This window comes from Mya arenaria, chromosome 7 (genome assembly GCF_026914265.1).
Source record: "Mya arenaria isolate MELC-2E11 chromosome 7, ASM2691426v1".
NCBI classification, from domain to species: Eukaryota; Metazoa; Mollusca; class Bivalvia; order Myida; family Myidae; genus Mya; species Mya arenaria.
Genome location: NC_069128.1, coordinates 68,382,870 through 68,399,744, shown reverse-complemented (window position 1 = coordinate 68,399,744; position 16,875 = coordinate 68,382,870). Strand labels below are relative to the sequence as shown.

The 16,875-nt window shown below is 32.6% G+C and overlaps 1 long non-coding RNA gene across 1 annotated transcript; it reads right to left on the bottom strand.

The window, feature by feature from the left end:
• Nucleotides 1-11,070: 11,070 nt before the first annotated feature.
• On the bottom strand, nt 11,071-13,707 carry LOC128239832 (uncharacterized). The gene is made up of 3 exons (XR_008261939.1): nt 13,668-13,707; nt 11,530-11,628; nt 11,071-11,155 (listed from the first exon to the last, which is right to left on the bottom strand). It is a non-coding gene; the product is annotated as an uncharacterized LOC128239832 (long non-coding RNA).
• Nucleotides 13,708-16,875: the final 3,168 nt, after the last annotated feature.

Below are 16,875 nucleotides of genomic sequence, written 5' to 3'. Positions count from 1 at the left end.
TGCTATATATATTTTTCCGTCGCTACGGATCACTTTTAAAATTGTCCACAATTTTATAAACGCTAGGTATGCAATTATTTGTCGCCGAATTATTGTGCAAATTCGATGTCATCCGGGCAAACGGGGCAACAGACATTCATAAAGTACTTTGTGAGAGCCGGAATGACACAAACAGAAACATGGAATTTCTTGATTCAGAGGGATTGATGAATGAAATGTTCCATGACGAGCGTATTTATGAACACACATAATTCCGGGGTGGTACTAAGAAAACCGATAATCCACAAATTATTGGCAGTATCGACAAAATGCAGCGCGTCATTCCAATATATCAGATAGTGTTGGATTAAGCCACGTCAATGTACAAAACATCTTGACAAGGATCTTGGAAATAAAAAGGTGCTCCGTCATTGGTCGGAAGTAATTATGAAATCAGATTAACGCATTTTAAAAAATTATACAGCATTTACACCCCCTCCCCCAAGTCACGGAATAATACAGCATACTTCAGTAAACATTGCTTTCTAATATATTATCACTACTCGAAACTAAAGTCATAATTGCATTTTAAACGCCAAAAATATGTGATCGTTAGCTATATGTGCATAAACACAATTGTAAATTTATGATGTAATGAGTACTACGGGCCCTAACCGAGCGAAGCCATTTAGGCAAAATGTATGCCCGTTCGAAAAGAGCACCTTTTTCCTTCAAAATTGCAGATACTATGAGCCTTAAAAAAGACGATAATGTAGTAGAACCAGTATGTTCGTTCAATAAACCATATTGAGCGCGTGAATTAAGAACGCAATCTTTTTATCAGAGCGTGACAACATCGCGTTTGGTAGTTTTTGTCATTGTTAACTCGTTGAAGTGACACTCTTCTTTAAAATCAATACAAACACATGTATAGCAAACATCAATTTTCACTAATAAACCTTTAACTTCTTAGTAAATAATACATTTATGGAAAATATTAATTACTGATAACAAGATTGTAGCCGTGTAATAGCAGAAAGCTGAAAAAAATATTAAATGATTGGTTAATACTTAAAGATTTACTATGGTCTACTATAGCTTTATAAGGCAGAAATACCGGTTCGTATGCTCATTTCTTTCAAATTCAACTCGTTAGCCTTCATAAGAACCATTGTTTTTGACATTTATTCTTCTTTTTTGGAATATTAAAACAATACTATTAATAGGAGTAATTCTTATTTGAGTGCATCTTTAAACAATTATTTGCATGAAAAATGATACCATGAGATGCAAAATGTAGTTCTCAAGCTTTTTTATGATGTTCAATGTGTAATACTCAAACTAAAACTTGCTTATTCTAATCTAGATACGGCCAATAATTTTAAACAATGAAAGTTATAGGCTAAGTAATAATTAGAAACATATAACTTTGATAATTGAGATTGTAAATAAGAGTTTAGAATTTCAATCAAGAGGTTTGCGGGTGACGTTAATGATTTGTACTATGTTGGTAAGGATACATATATAATAAGCAGTTTAATTGAATAGAGTTGTTATTGATCTGCATAGTTGAAAGAAAGGTTACGCCCATTTTTCTTGTTACCGTTTGGTTTTGGAGTAACTGTGGGGACTAAAACAGACATTTCTTCTTGATTTCGTTAAACACTTTCATAAAGCTGTATATTCTAACCGTAGAAGCACAACCGTACGATATTCTTGTCCTTCCTGAAACATGGCGGTCAAACAAAATTTCAGATGAAGATGTCGAACTCCCAAACTTTTAAAAACCATTTCGATATGAAAGAACGATCGTCTTGGTGGGGGTGTCGAAATATATGTCCGAGATACTCTGCATGCAATTCAACGAATTGACCTTGAAGTTAAATGTGTCGAAGCGGTGTGGATTGAAATACATGTTTACCAGCGCAAATTACTTGTGGGCGGAATCTATCGACCGCCTTACTCAAAAAACATTCACTCGACCAAGCATTAAACCAGCATGTTGACAACATACTTGTAGCAGGTGATTTTAACATCGACATCAGCTTGAATTCGTCAAATAAAATGTGTAGATGCTACCGCAGACACAATGGCTAGCTCAATCTTAAAATCAGCCTCTGAGAGCATTCCATGTTGTTTTCGTCTGTAATATGTTTGGTATGAAAGCCAATGTTTGAACATTCAGCTTCAAGATCAAACAAAACGTTTGCAAAACGGGATAACCATTTTTTTTTAAAAAGGTTTTTAATTCCCAAATATATATATTTCTTCGAACTTTTTGAACATTCCTTTAACATTTTAATGTTTTATTTGTTCAAAGTGAAGTGTTCTGTTTTTATCAAGGGAAAGTTACTGGAATGGATTTTAAAAGTAGTTCTGTAAGTTGATATTTTCACTCCTTATTTTGCAGTGAAAATATCAGATTAATATTTTCACTTTGTTATTTCAGAAGTAAAACTCCATATTTCATCGAAAAGCATGAAGTAAATTGTATTATTTACCACAGATCCAGCAAGTTCATTGAAGAAAGCTGTGTATTCATGTTTTTTTTCGTTTTTGAAACAGCTGATTAAAATTTTGTTGGGCTTATGATACTACAGTTAGCAACTGCTGATTTCAGCATTAAACATATGTTCAGCGTTTCAGAACAAAATAGAGAAATGAGGGTTCTCAATGTAATTGAAAGATTGTGTTTTCAGAAGCATTTTATGCATTTAAATACAGTTGTGTGGTTTAAAATAAACAACTTCAATTTTACATATCTTTTTCAGGTACTACGCATACGAGCTGCTTGATGCAACAAGGCCTGTTCCTCTACTAATGGATATTGAGAACCGTTTCCCCACCGATAGAGCTAAATTATAAAAACATTTCCGAGATGATCACAAAATAAGGCATTCAAGAGACTAACACATAGATTTCATTTTAGCGAGAACATTTTTCAAACTTTGTTCGAATTGAGTTATGATCTATATTTATGAAGAAAACCCCATAAAGCACTGACATATTTTGGTAAATCAAATCCTTAAATAGCTAGTGTTACCAACACTTAGGCAGAAAAGAGTTATTTCGTTGAATAATCATTATCAATAGAGCTCTTTTTTAAATTCTGATAATGTTTGAGCATTGAAATAGTCTGAACTACAAACACATTAATGAACAAATCCATTTAAAGGACACTGTCAACAAACAAACAAATTGGAAAAGCTATTATGTTAATGAAATCTATATTTAAGAAAGTGTTGTATGTATTTCGAGTAAGACACTCAAGCATAAAAAGGTTACTGAATTTTAAATTCTTATCCTGTGCTACTCAAACAAACAGGTAATTCCTTCAGTAGAACTTATAGAAACTGCAACATTCAATTATTATTATTTCCTTTGTCATTCGATCCCTCAATGCTCGTAAGTATTGGATAAGGACTTTTCCATTGTGATATACATATTTGCAAAATCTACATGGTATAATGGCATTGTCGAAGCCATGAACGTGCAAAAAGTAAACATTGGCTCTAACTCGATATTAGTTGTATCAATTCAGATATACACAGATAAGCAGTTATCATGTAGGGCTCATCATATTTTGTTTGATTGTTGCGTGTAACGTCCTTGGATTGTTTGCAAAAACTGTTATTTTTACCATGTATCATAAATAGTACAAATTTATTGTACGTAATGACAAGTATAAACTATAAAAACGATCTTGTAAAACTCGTTGAAAATGTGTACGCATCCGGGGGTATTAAGTACTGCGGGAGGCCGTCGAAGGCAGAGACTAATTACACATTACACAAATTAATATAACTATTTATTTGTAAACACTTATTTCCTTCCATGTGATACCTTCCAAATAAAGCAAAAACATGCATCTTCTCGATATTTTAATAAATGTGCATGTATAAATGCAATGAAAATATGACTATGAGTTTAAAGGATATTGTACAATTATCATGTAATCGGAAGAGCATACTTAATAGTTTACACTGCAAAAGGCCGCGCAAGCAAACCATGTACAAGCAAAAGATTAGCGGGCCTTTATGTGAGATAAGAAATCTATTTAGCAATAAAGTAATTAGGAAGTAAGCGTCGAGTTGCAAGCTAGCCGCAACATCTGCATGACGTCACAGAAACGTCACTTTCGTCGCAGCTTCAGAACTACTATGGAATGAAGTGACAGAAATACATTTCAAGCGGTTCTTTCCTAAGCTAGACCTGATTCCACCTTGATTAGCCTTGCTGCATATTTTTTCGTTTTGAATATTCTTTGTGTATGTGCTAGATTTAGACAGATTTAAGATGTACGATTTGTGAAGTGGTGTTGTGTATTGAGTGACAGTATTATAAACTAGCCGAGCACATGCAAATCTCTAACGACAACCTCAAGCGTTTTATCATCTCAAAATTGCCTGCGAAAGGATATGACTACAGTGCACGCTATTGGAACAGTTCAAAGAGCCCTGTAAGTAGCTAGTATAAGACATATAAATATATTTGGGTGTATAGTGTCTTGTAAATATTTTAATGGAGAACAAAATAAACATATTTAATACAGCAAAATGTTTCAAAATAACTTTTTTCTCTGTAATTTATTATATGCCATCACAAAGTGATTGGTTGGTGTATTATTCATGTCAAAGTAAAACAAATATTACCTTTCTTTTGTTTAATTTTATGCCTTTCACAGTTATCATCCGCGAATGTCCCTTTTAATTTACCTGAAATTAAACAATAAATATCAAGTGCTCCTTTTCGACAGTATTTAACTTTGTACAACATGAAATTGCAGTAATGGTAAATTTTACCTTAACAGTAACAAACTATTAGAATTAAAATTCCACGGGTAGTACTATTGAGTGATCAACTATTAGCAAACTTCCCCATGAGTGTAATCTTAAATACAAAAACAACAAAATTGCAACTTTTATATACTGCTATTAAATTACATGTATAATTAGTAAGTAAATGATAAACATTATAAGTAAGTGTCGAATTGCAAGCTCCTGCATTTGTTCAGTATACTTTGAGAATGTGAACAATTTGCACCCATTAAAAATATACCACTTGGTAGGGAATGGTGTATGTTAAGTGTTACTACAATAATACAATAGATACTACAGGGACAAGTCAAGTAGTCGACAGTTTAAACGTAAACCCTATCTATAGGCACAAGACAATGTCTTAAACGACAATGGACTAGACAACACCACAAACACTTACACAATTACAACACCAAAAAACCAAACACACTAAACAACAAAGCTTTACAGGTTGGTGATGGGATTGCTGTCAGGTAACATGATAAATTAATAAACGGACAGGTATTAATAACGATGATGGACGAAAGGAACAAAACGTATACAAATCAAGCAAATCAAGCAAATAAAAAAATAAAGCTAGAACTCTTTTGAGTTTGCATACCATCGCACTTACCCAGACCACTCAGCAATTATTGTTTTTGGTCGCAATTAACGCCCATACATATTAGACTAGTTTGTCAATTAAGGGACAATAATGGTACATTGAAACATATATTTTTACATATACGCTTATTTATTAGTAATAGTTTAAGCTAACCGCAGCTTAAACATTCATTTGTCTCACTATGCGGCCAAGAACAGAATGAGGCACATTTGACATGGTATAAGAGTTTTGGTTGGGATGCTGTTCAGCCTGTAGGCTTGCCACAAACCGCTCGATGATAATTTAGAATATGGTGCTACTCATTGTATGATATTTGCAACACACACAACATGAACTATAATACATTTAATGCATAAAATATCAAATTGTTCCAAAATAACTTTTATTTCGTCAATTAAAAGGTGATCATGTGCAGCGTTGTTTATGTCTGGAATAATATAACTGACCTTTCGTTTGTTTTATCTTTGGCCTTCCACATTTTCCAGCCGACTGTATTCTGCTTTATATACCTTCAAATAAAAAATGTATAGCATGTGTACCTTATCGATACTATTGACTGTAGAACAAGATGCAGTCGAAAAGGGGGTGATTATATTTTGAACACTTTTGAAGTACGACTATGACACCACGCGTATTTTTTAATTATAGTTTTACATTTTGTTGGCAAGTGTTTTAACACAGTATCCATATTTCAATATATAAAAATATATTTGTTAAAGTTTTTTAACCTTCGCTACGGAACACGTTGAATAATAAACGATAGCCAATTGTCCTCACTGTTATAAACTTAGATATGCAATTATTTGGCGCCGAATAAACGTGTAAATGATCAGGACGTCTTTTCTAAAATACGCGAAAAATAAACTTCAAGCTTTATTAAAGGTAAATTCATGCGATTATTTTGAAACAATGAAATAAATCGCTCGTGTAGAAACGTCGATGTCATCCGGGCTAACGGGACAACGGTCAATTAATAAATAGTGTGAACGAGTAGGAATGACAGAAACAGTAACATTGATTTTTTTTATTCCGGAGGATTGATTTAGAAAATATTCCAGTACGAGCGTTTATATTAAAACAGATATTTTCAGTGTGCTTGTGACGACACAAGTGCCACTAAGAAAACCTATAGATCACAAGATATTGGCAATATCGACGAAATGCAGCGCGTCATTTGCGCAGGAAAATATTGATTTAGCCGATATATTAAGTCATGTAAATGCATATAACATCTTGACAAGGGACTTGGAAATGACAAAGGTGCCCCGTCTGTTGTCGAAAGTAATAATGAACTCAGAATAAACCATCTTAGACATATTCACAGCGCTTACACAACCACCCACACACATTTATAAGAACAAACTTCAGTAAACTTGCTTTTAAATTGCTTGTATCGTTTCACGGAGCACTTCAAAAAAAGATGACTCTTACTGAAATATTATTAACATTCCAAATTTAAGTCATGGTTGAATATTAAACGTCAATAAAATGTGATCATTTGCTATATGCGCATTCACAAAATTGTACATTTGTGATGAAATGGGTAATATAGGTTTGCTCGGTTAGTGCCCTGTTCAGTCTATATGTATGCGCATAAACAAAGAGCACTACTTTCTTTCAAAAGTGCAAACACTATGAGCTTGAAATAATAACATTAATGTGATGAAAAAAGTATGTAAGGTTTATAAACCTTATTAAGCGCGTGAATTCCTTATACCACAATGTGTTCCATATATGGACATATATATATATATATATTTATTTGGTGTTCATTTTGCATTAAAGATACTCATATGCACGGAACGAAGGTACCTATTTGGTTTATTTGCTTCGCTAGGCCTAATTGTCATTTCGGACATTATTTGTCATGCATATATGTCGTAATAACCGATTTAATTTTGACCATTGCCAAACACATATCAAAACTATTCGCGGTAAAGGAACTGTAGTAGTATTTTGTAATGTATACTGTCAGTACGACAGTTGAGACTGTCATGAATTTGATCAATATGATGACATGCTATTTATTGTTTTTATATCACTATGATTGATTTAATAAATAAGTGACTCATTGTGTCTGAAAATATGGATTGGATGACTGCGTTCCATTACCAGATTGTGACTCAAAACGTCTAATAATGGAAACACCTATCAAACATCAGCATGGCTGGATGATAGATTGAAGGTAAAAATATGAATTGGGATGGAATGGCGTGGTTCACTTCTCGTCATGCAACGCCGATTCTATGTGAATGTATAAAACTTAAAAAGTTTTACGGGGAGGGTTACACTGGAGGAAACATCTCTCCCGCCAAGAAACATTGTGTATAAACTGAAAAGATGAACGGTGAAGTGTGTGTGTTGGGGGTAGAGCAAGGACTGACCGCCTTTTCTTTGGTTGGTTGGGGTACCGTGCTGGTTTTATGGCAGTCATGGTTTCGAACCCAGTACCGGGCACACTCTTCCTCCCAGGTTTACTTTAAAATTGAATATTTATTCGTCAAATTTCATTTTTAAAAACTTGCACACAACAAGCACCTTAATGATTAACCTGTGAAGTTCAACCAGGTAATTCAATTTAACTTTGAAAATAAGTTTGTTTTTTTTACATTTGATATGCCATACAATTGAAAATATATTCTGAATGGTCAAACCCAAATTTCCATAGCACGTAACTTTCATAAAGGTCCAGTATGTTATAGTAGTCTTAACTTATCAACGCGATTTTTTTTTTACAAAGGACTTCTCTTAACCATCTCAAAATATTTTAACCCACATAATGATAAAAGGCATTCATTGATTGCAATAACAATGCGTGGTCGAATCAATGATACTCTTGGACATTTTCATACAATTCTGGTGTCCTTTCAAATAAGATTACAGTTAAATGTCACAACTGGTAGCTGAGCTTACATAACACTATTTTATATTTGTACATACATATTAGATTTAAGCCGTAAGGTTCTATTCTAATGTTAACTGTACCAGCAAATAGAAAATGCGCCAATTTTTTTTTATGAAAACCATTGATATATAAGAAAACAATTTAAACACTTAAAATAATGAAATCATATTATATACACAAAATGCCTAATTAAGGCTTATTATGAACAAATGAATATATGATGGATAACACAAGTTCAGATGTATCTTTATTTTTACTTTATATAGATTAATAAAAATGAATGTTTGCAGTACAATGTCAGATAATGTCAAGTCCGAACAAAAAAGAGCAACTGTTTCTTTCTGTTCATTTAACTTCTTTCTAATAGTCTATGATCTCAAAAAGAACCAGCTGCAGGCCAAAATTGTTGGTTCAAATAAGTGAACTTTAATTAGAATAAGAAGTAGCTGTACGATTATCTTACTTTTTGAGAGGGTTCAACCGAATGTTATTGAGAACCCTTCATGTTCAATTCAGAATACAAACACTCGTTTTCTGTACTGACAGATGGATTTTGATCAACAAATGTGGTTCTTGAGCATATTTAAGTATATTTTTAGAAAAAATGCTTCAGTTCATTGTCAAGCTTAATGCAACCCAGCATGTAGTTTGACATGTGTCTATTCAATACTAACAAAGATTTAGACAGTATAAAACATGTGGTATTTTCATAAAAAAACAGTAATAGCCCTTTGGGCCAATTAAAACCGCAGTTCTTTAATTAACCATAATTTTCTAAAGCATTGAATTAATTTAAGCTTATCAAAATGCACAGTTTGTCAAATTTGTGTTTTTCTAGTCATGTTTATAATATATATATATATATATATATATATATATATATATATATATATATATATATATATATATATATATATATATACATAAATAATTGGTATGTTTATCAAGAATTGTTAGGTACCGCCTTGGAACGGTCAGTAAAATGTAAATTTACTGGGGATTTAAACCAGTTTAAGTGCACAAACCTCACTCTTATCCCATCTTATCAAAGTATGCATTAACTTTTGGAAACTTATCAATAAAACAAATAATAATAAAAATCGAAAAGGTAAACCCCAAGTACTTCAATGATTAGAGATCCCAACTCTATCTGCAGACGGAGGGAAACAATTCAGAGGACCTAATGCAAATACTTTTCCAAGATACGATGCTGTCATCGTTAGAAACCAAAAACATCACACACAGTCTGCCTTATAAAATAAAAGGTTTAAAACTTTGTGATCATAGAGTTTCATAATAAAAAGCATCATTGTACTAAAACTGGGAACAAATAAAGAAACACATTATTAAAAATAAAAGCGACTTATATATGCTATTCCCTCCTTCCAAAATGATTTGAAAACGTAAAATATTTGAAGAAAATTAAGTCACAGCCAAAACACTCGGAGTCAGTCAACACGTGTCAGCCCAAAACGGGGGTAAAGATAACACGAATTAGCAAATTCTTCATAAAAATCAAAGCACTGAAAGTTTAGTTATGAAAGGATGCTATATTCAACCCAATATTTTGTTTTATGTATTCATCTTCAAAAACAAGAAGGCAAGTGCTCTTCAAAATATTGCCTTTATATCCACGGTTTAAATAAAATCCAAGTAATTCAATAAGTCTATCTGCCCAACTTCCTGCTGGAAACATTTTAATTTTACGAATTTTCTTTAAAACATCACCATAAAAATCGTGATAAGCAATACTATCAGCAATGGGCGATTTAACATCAGCTGTAAACGACAAAATAAAGCCGGAGCAACAGTGCTGGTCGTTAACAATTACGATCATGTCATCCAAAGACAACTATAATACATGGATCGCATTAAAATTATGTCCTCATTTATTCTAATCATAAAAGTATCATTGTACATACTAGGAAAAAAAAACACAATGAAACTTAAAAACTCATTAAACAAAAACTAGAGCTGTGTAGCTTCTTCAAAGTGTGAAATTGAAATAAATAAAAAAAAATCGATTTGTGTCTATATGAGGCAGAAACTACATTCAAAAACCGTCAGCCAAAAAAGAAGATAGCCTTTAATCTTTAAGAAAGCCATTCGCGGATTGCAACGCTCATCTAATGATATATTGGATAAAGTAAATCGTTTAAAACAATGAGAGAAGCAGATGAGAAGGATTCCCCCTACGAACAAAATGTTTCTTTAAAAATATTCAGAATACTCCGTATTGATATAAACACATGATTCGATATACATGTTTTGAAAGAGTTTTAGACCAATCTCGAGCCGTACCCAGGATTCAAAATAAACACCACAAAACCTCCCAGCAGCATGGCAACCATAAAAAGTGCAAATAACTGAACCAAAGGCGTAGGTTGTAACCTGAAAAGACAAGTAAGAATTGATAAATAATGATAGTTACGTCATGGTCATTAATAAAATATATTTGTGAGAAAATACTCAATCTGCAAGTGTATTTCACAACTTTAGATAAGATTTTTAATTTTAACATGAAAAGTGAAACATATATGTTCGAATAAATCGTTTGGATATATCAATTTATAACATCGTTTTGTCTCGGTATTTATGGGATTGAAACGCATTAATTTAATGAACATAATATTTACTATTTTATATTAATATTTGACAATAACTATTTTAAGACAATGTAAAGCAGCTATACCACTTTCCCGTGTGTAATTTTATGTTCGAAGTGTCCAATTTGTACATGACTACTATAGAACCATAACTCACTTACCTGTTTACGTCCACTTCGTCAACAATCTCCAATGCTTGGTTCGCATTATGTCCTCTGTGCCTCTGTCGTTCACCTGCACCATTCTGTTTTCCAAGCATACATATATACATACATATACACTCGTTTAATAAGCTGTATACGTGTAGGCTCATAGCAGATAGGATGGTTATTTAACAGTAGACGGGCTAAAAACTGTTTTGATTTATAACAGATAACCTGATTTATATTTGCATTTGTTTGTTTCTTCTCAAACATTATTTGCAGATTGGACACTTTCTTATTTAACCCCATTCCCTACCTCACCCCTTAATAATTTATCAATTATATTCTAAGTTATTTCCTACAACGTGTTTGTAAATAGTTTCGTTAATGCTTGTATTCAGTTTGTTCAATTCATATATCATAATGTATAAATGGACTGCTAAAGTACTTTTATTCTTCAAGGTCAAGAGTATACATGTATTTGTGAGCTCGCATCCATTGGATCAGCCATTTTGTCTATGCAGATTGTAGTGACCTGGTCTGTCCGGTATGTAGCGAATCGGTTTGGCAAAATCTGCAACAACAATTGTGAGATGGAAATTACGTTGTTTGAATAAAGTTGCGAGCCGACACCATTGCTGTAAAATGAATTGTGACATAAAGGATGAGCGAAAAGGTGTATCAACACCTGTCAACAATCAGTATGGCTTATTACTGAAAGTACTGGCGAGAAGCGTGTTCAAACTTGCGCCGTATCATTTGGGTAAAAAGTCTATTCTGCCTTATGTTATGTATAAAATTGAGGTGTACCATTACAAATACGTCACCCACAAACCTCGAGATCAAGATAATACAGTACACTCTTATAGAATAGCGCTCTTGAATAACACCTTTCGTTCAATTAATAAAATTGAAACAAAGTTTGGGTTATCCTGATTTAATCCAGGCAAATTAGATTTGGCAAATAAACAATTTGGTTTCGTTATATATGCGTGTTTATTCACTGTCAATAATGTAAAGTCGATTTGTTTTGTTTGAAATTTAATGTCAATTTCAGTATAAACGCTTACGCGCTTCATAAATAAGCAAAATCAATTCCCCCCAATCGTCGATACTTGAAAAGGGTGGATATGATATTAATAATTATTAGCGATAGCGGGACATATTCCAGACATTTGACGACAATATATTCCTTTTTATCCTAATGACATATGTGCTATTTAAGGCTAAATAAATAGTATATTGACTAACTATTAATTAACCTTGAATCGGTTGTATATTGCCTCTATATTTCAGCGAAAAACAAGCCGGGATTTTACAACATTCTGAACCATGTCCTCCTCTGACGGCATTCGCGTGATCACTGCAATGTAGCGTATACTGATATATTCTATATCGGTGGTTAAAATAACTATTGACGTTTGTGGGAAAGAGTCCACAGAAAACGAGGTAACATTTTTTTATTGTCAATCAATTTTTAATAGCATGAACTAAGCATTGGATAATGATATATAATATAATGTTATAAACATGTTTGAAAAATATAAAGACTAAAATTTATGACTCTTTATGATTTTGCTACACTTTCCAGAATCGTTTTTGTTTCTATTTCAAGTAAAAGGCATGCTTCAATGCTTTGTGTATTGTCATATTGGTCTTGTCTTGAGAGTTATTCAGATGTGTAGTAAGGCTAATACTTGTTTAATTTAATAGCTGTGGGATAACGTCCTTTGATAGCTTGCAGAAAACTGTTATTACTAATATATATCACAATTTGTACATTTGTTTTAGATATTGGAATGAAGCATCATTCTAATGTTACTAGTGACCATACCCAGGTGAATACGAGCTGTGACCAATATGAATTAAAATAACAAACAAGTGAAACTCGTTGTAAATATGCACACATCCGGGTTAATTACCTCAAAAACCATTCGACGGCAATGCCTTATTTCATATCAATTGAAATAAAAGGTAAAGGTAAGCACCAAGTACATCTTGGAATAAAGATACCAACTCTATCTGCAGACAAATAAATACAAATACAAACGAGTACCTAATGCCAAAAAAAAAACAAATTCAAAAATAGTATGCAGTTTCTGTTTGAAACAATAAAATATCCATAAAGTTTTGTCTTAATATATAAATGATTTAAAACTGTGTGACCATTGAGTTTCATAATCCAGAACATCTTTATGCTAATAATAACTGGATAAGCTATAAATGCACAGAAAACGCCATGACGACGAAATATTAAAGGACGATATGAAGTTTGTCGCAATCCTCTAAATGCAAAACAATATTACAATATTATAAACAATTACAGTTTGTCATCAAAGAACAATATTTGTACGACAGAAAAATGCGTTTTAATAAGTATTGATGAAAAGAAAACATCTGTATACATTAAGGAATCCATTAACATCACAGGAAGGAAACCATTTTTAAATTGTTACCTGTCTTCATTAAAGATGGAAGAAAATCACATAGACCACCACAGAATCATCTCTAATTAATTATTGTGTTTTTGTATATAAATCGCTTTTATCAAAATTATGTTTCATAGAATTGATACAAAAATACTAATTAAGAATTAATAATTAATATTTTAACCGTATCACTTCCATTATGTGCGTCCTCCCTCTGTAAAGTGTTTATCGGTTCTGGTGTAGGTGCGTTATCTCATCTGCCAACGAATATACTATACATTACATAGCTTTGCATTTTCTGTAAGCAACAACGGATACAAAAAACTATCATATTGAACGAGGACATTTTCAACGAGGCGATAAACATGTCCCATTCTTTGTTTTATAGCATGCTGCACAGAAAAACATATTTGTTTTGAAAGACGAATTTACCTCTGTATTTCAAAATTGTGCAACTTAAAATTGATTTATAATCAAACATCTAAAACATATCAAATTTGCAAGGGAGAGTTACAGGTTTTTTAGTTGAGAATAAAGATATATTGGAATGTTCAAAAGTCAGCCATAAATAGCAGATGAAGCTCATAAGTATGTTTAGATCAGCACGCAAAATACACCAAGGCCTTTATCTTTAAACACTACGATCGATACACACTATTGCTGGTAATAAATAACCAGATATCAAATGGAAGTGAAAAAACGTGGTTAGGTAAGCGCTTTAAATACAGTGAAATATGGTATCTTTATCTTATTGCATACTTATATCATAGCGAACAATGTACAGATGTGTAATATAACCTAAAATAACGCACGACTATTAAAAATGACTTTGTTTTTATTTCGGTTATAATGCATAGATTACATGTCAAAATGTCAACATCAGAGGATAAGTGTGCCAACAACAGCAATCAATATTCTAAACGGATTCCTTTGTAAACCTTTAATTCCCTTGGATGGTTCTTTGTCCAATTACGTACACAATGGTATTCTATATAGCCATGATTATTTTTGTGTATCGTTTGTCACGTTTTGACACGTTGTGAATTTCAAATGCATGCTGTTCAAGATGTGTTTTTTTCCGTAAACATATAAAAGAAGATAAAACATTTATGCCATAAGTAAAATAATGTTCGTGCTCACAAGCGTCCGGTTTAGTAGTTGTTTCTAAAGGTGTACGCTTGTAGTCACTTGGAGAACTATTTACCTTACGGATAAACGCATATTTCGGTAAAAACTATTATAAGTCTACCACAGTCTTAAATATGTTGAAATAGATATCTCAAAACTAAGACTTAATATTTCATAGTACATGATTCAATTTGGAACTATGCTGACCACCCTTATCTAGAGAATGGTCATCACTGTATGAGCTGTATGGGAAATACAGTTGTTGTAACACGATGCGAACAAGCCAATATTTCTGATTCCCTTAACAACCCAGAATCTAACTAAAAACACGAACAACCAATAAACACAGTTCCTGCATTTGTAGCCAAGCGTTTAAATAAATTGAATACGAGCAATGATAGACAAACTTTGAACAAACGTGTTATAATTTATTGTGTACGTTTGGAATTGACCTTCCTATAAGGGAGTAAAATAAACCCAATCAGGTATGATCAGTTCTTTATTATGTAATCTCTAAACAACAGCATCGCGATTAGTCAGAATTTACATATCAACGCAAAGCTAGGCAAAATATAAATTTTGATTCATCAAAATCCTTATGTCTTTTCAAATAGCTAGGACGATTTTAAAATCCATTGAAACTATGATTTTATATTTTAAAGCACCTACAGAACACGATGAAAATAAACATATAGAATGAAAAAACAGGACCATAAATTACATGTCATAAAAAGGCTACCACTGATTTCAACAGATTAGTTTTATAGGTTTTTGCCTAGTAATTTATTGTTTGTCGAAGTGTTGAGAAGATACCGCGTCATGTGAAAAGCTCCAAGTGATATTGCAAACGTTTTATGTGGGCGAAACGTAACCAACTATCGAAATATATATGAAAGGAATGTTTCTTTGTCTTTGTTGCCTTATGATATTGAATTTAAAAGCTTTCAAGCAAGTGGGTATAGAAAAATATGAATATTCAGAATTACTGACAGAAATAAGGTATTTGACTTACATTATGTCATGCATGTCTGATTTGATATTTAACAAGTATCAATGCAATTCACCCTTAAATTATAAATAAACATTAATTAACATGTCGCTGTGTACGTTTTTGCAATCATTCGACTAAATTCCACTATGATATATAGACACAAGAATTATTACTTATGCGCTTAGTGATAAAATAATTCATGGCTGTCAATACTTTTGAAGAATATATGGCCTTGTTTGATCATGATGAGTGTTTCAACGTAATTTTTATCTTTACTATCTTGTCCAAGTCAGCCGAAATATTTGTGCAGTTAAGTCTACAAATAAAGTACTTATGCTTTATCATCAATATGTATATCGAATTTATTATCTATATAAAACTATTTATAACGTAGGTCAATGACGAACGGACAAGAGGAAATCGATACAAATTATTGTATTTGGAACAACGAAGAAACAATGACTACTCTAAGCATAACCCATCAGTTAAGCTATTTGAAAATCATCGCATGCTGTTGTGCATATTTAATACTATTTGAACTGTGCTATATACATTTGCATTAATCGAAGTTGAACAAAAATATACAATGCATGTTCTAAAACTTTACAAAATGGGATTCAGTACTATACATACATTCCGACACCATTTTGCAATACCGTGATCCTGGCAATACTTATTTTTGGCGATAAACTTTTGTTTGGATTATTGCAACCGTTCAAGACATTGATATGTTCGTTTTCTGTCGATTGATAGGGCATCCTCATTTCATTTTTGAACTTAGTTTACTTACTCTTTTCAAGTCTGCTAAGATTGATTAGTATATATATTTTGCACATATGGGCTTGGCAATTTAAAACATAAATTGTCATTTTAGCTGTGAGCATTTGATGGCCTCACATTATCACGAGGTATACATATTAATTGTAGTACATTGCAGCCGTTGTTGATCTGAGCACTGCTGTTTACATATGAGACGAAGATATTGCGAAGTTCGTTTTACGTAGTGCGGTGTACAGTGCGACTGTGGTAATGCGCAGTTTTATTTGACTGTTTACGGCGTACAATACGAAAACTGTTCGTTTGGAGTCAGTTTTATTGATTTCAGGGAACAGTGCAACGAGCGGCCATTGAGCGGCGCAGGTCATTTTACTTTGTTGCGTCGATCGCGGTGTCAGAATTGTTATTTATTCATTATTTAGTTTTGCAAACGAGGCAACTCTCTATTCATCTAGTACAGTGTATTTGCAATTGGATAATTAATAATTGTAACACG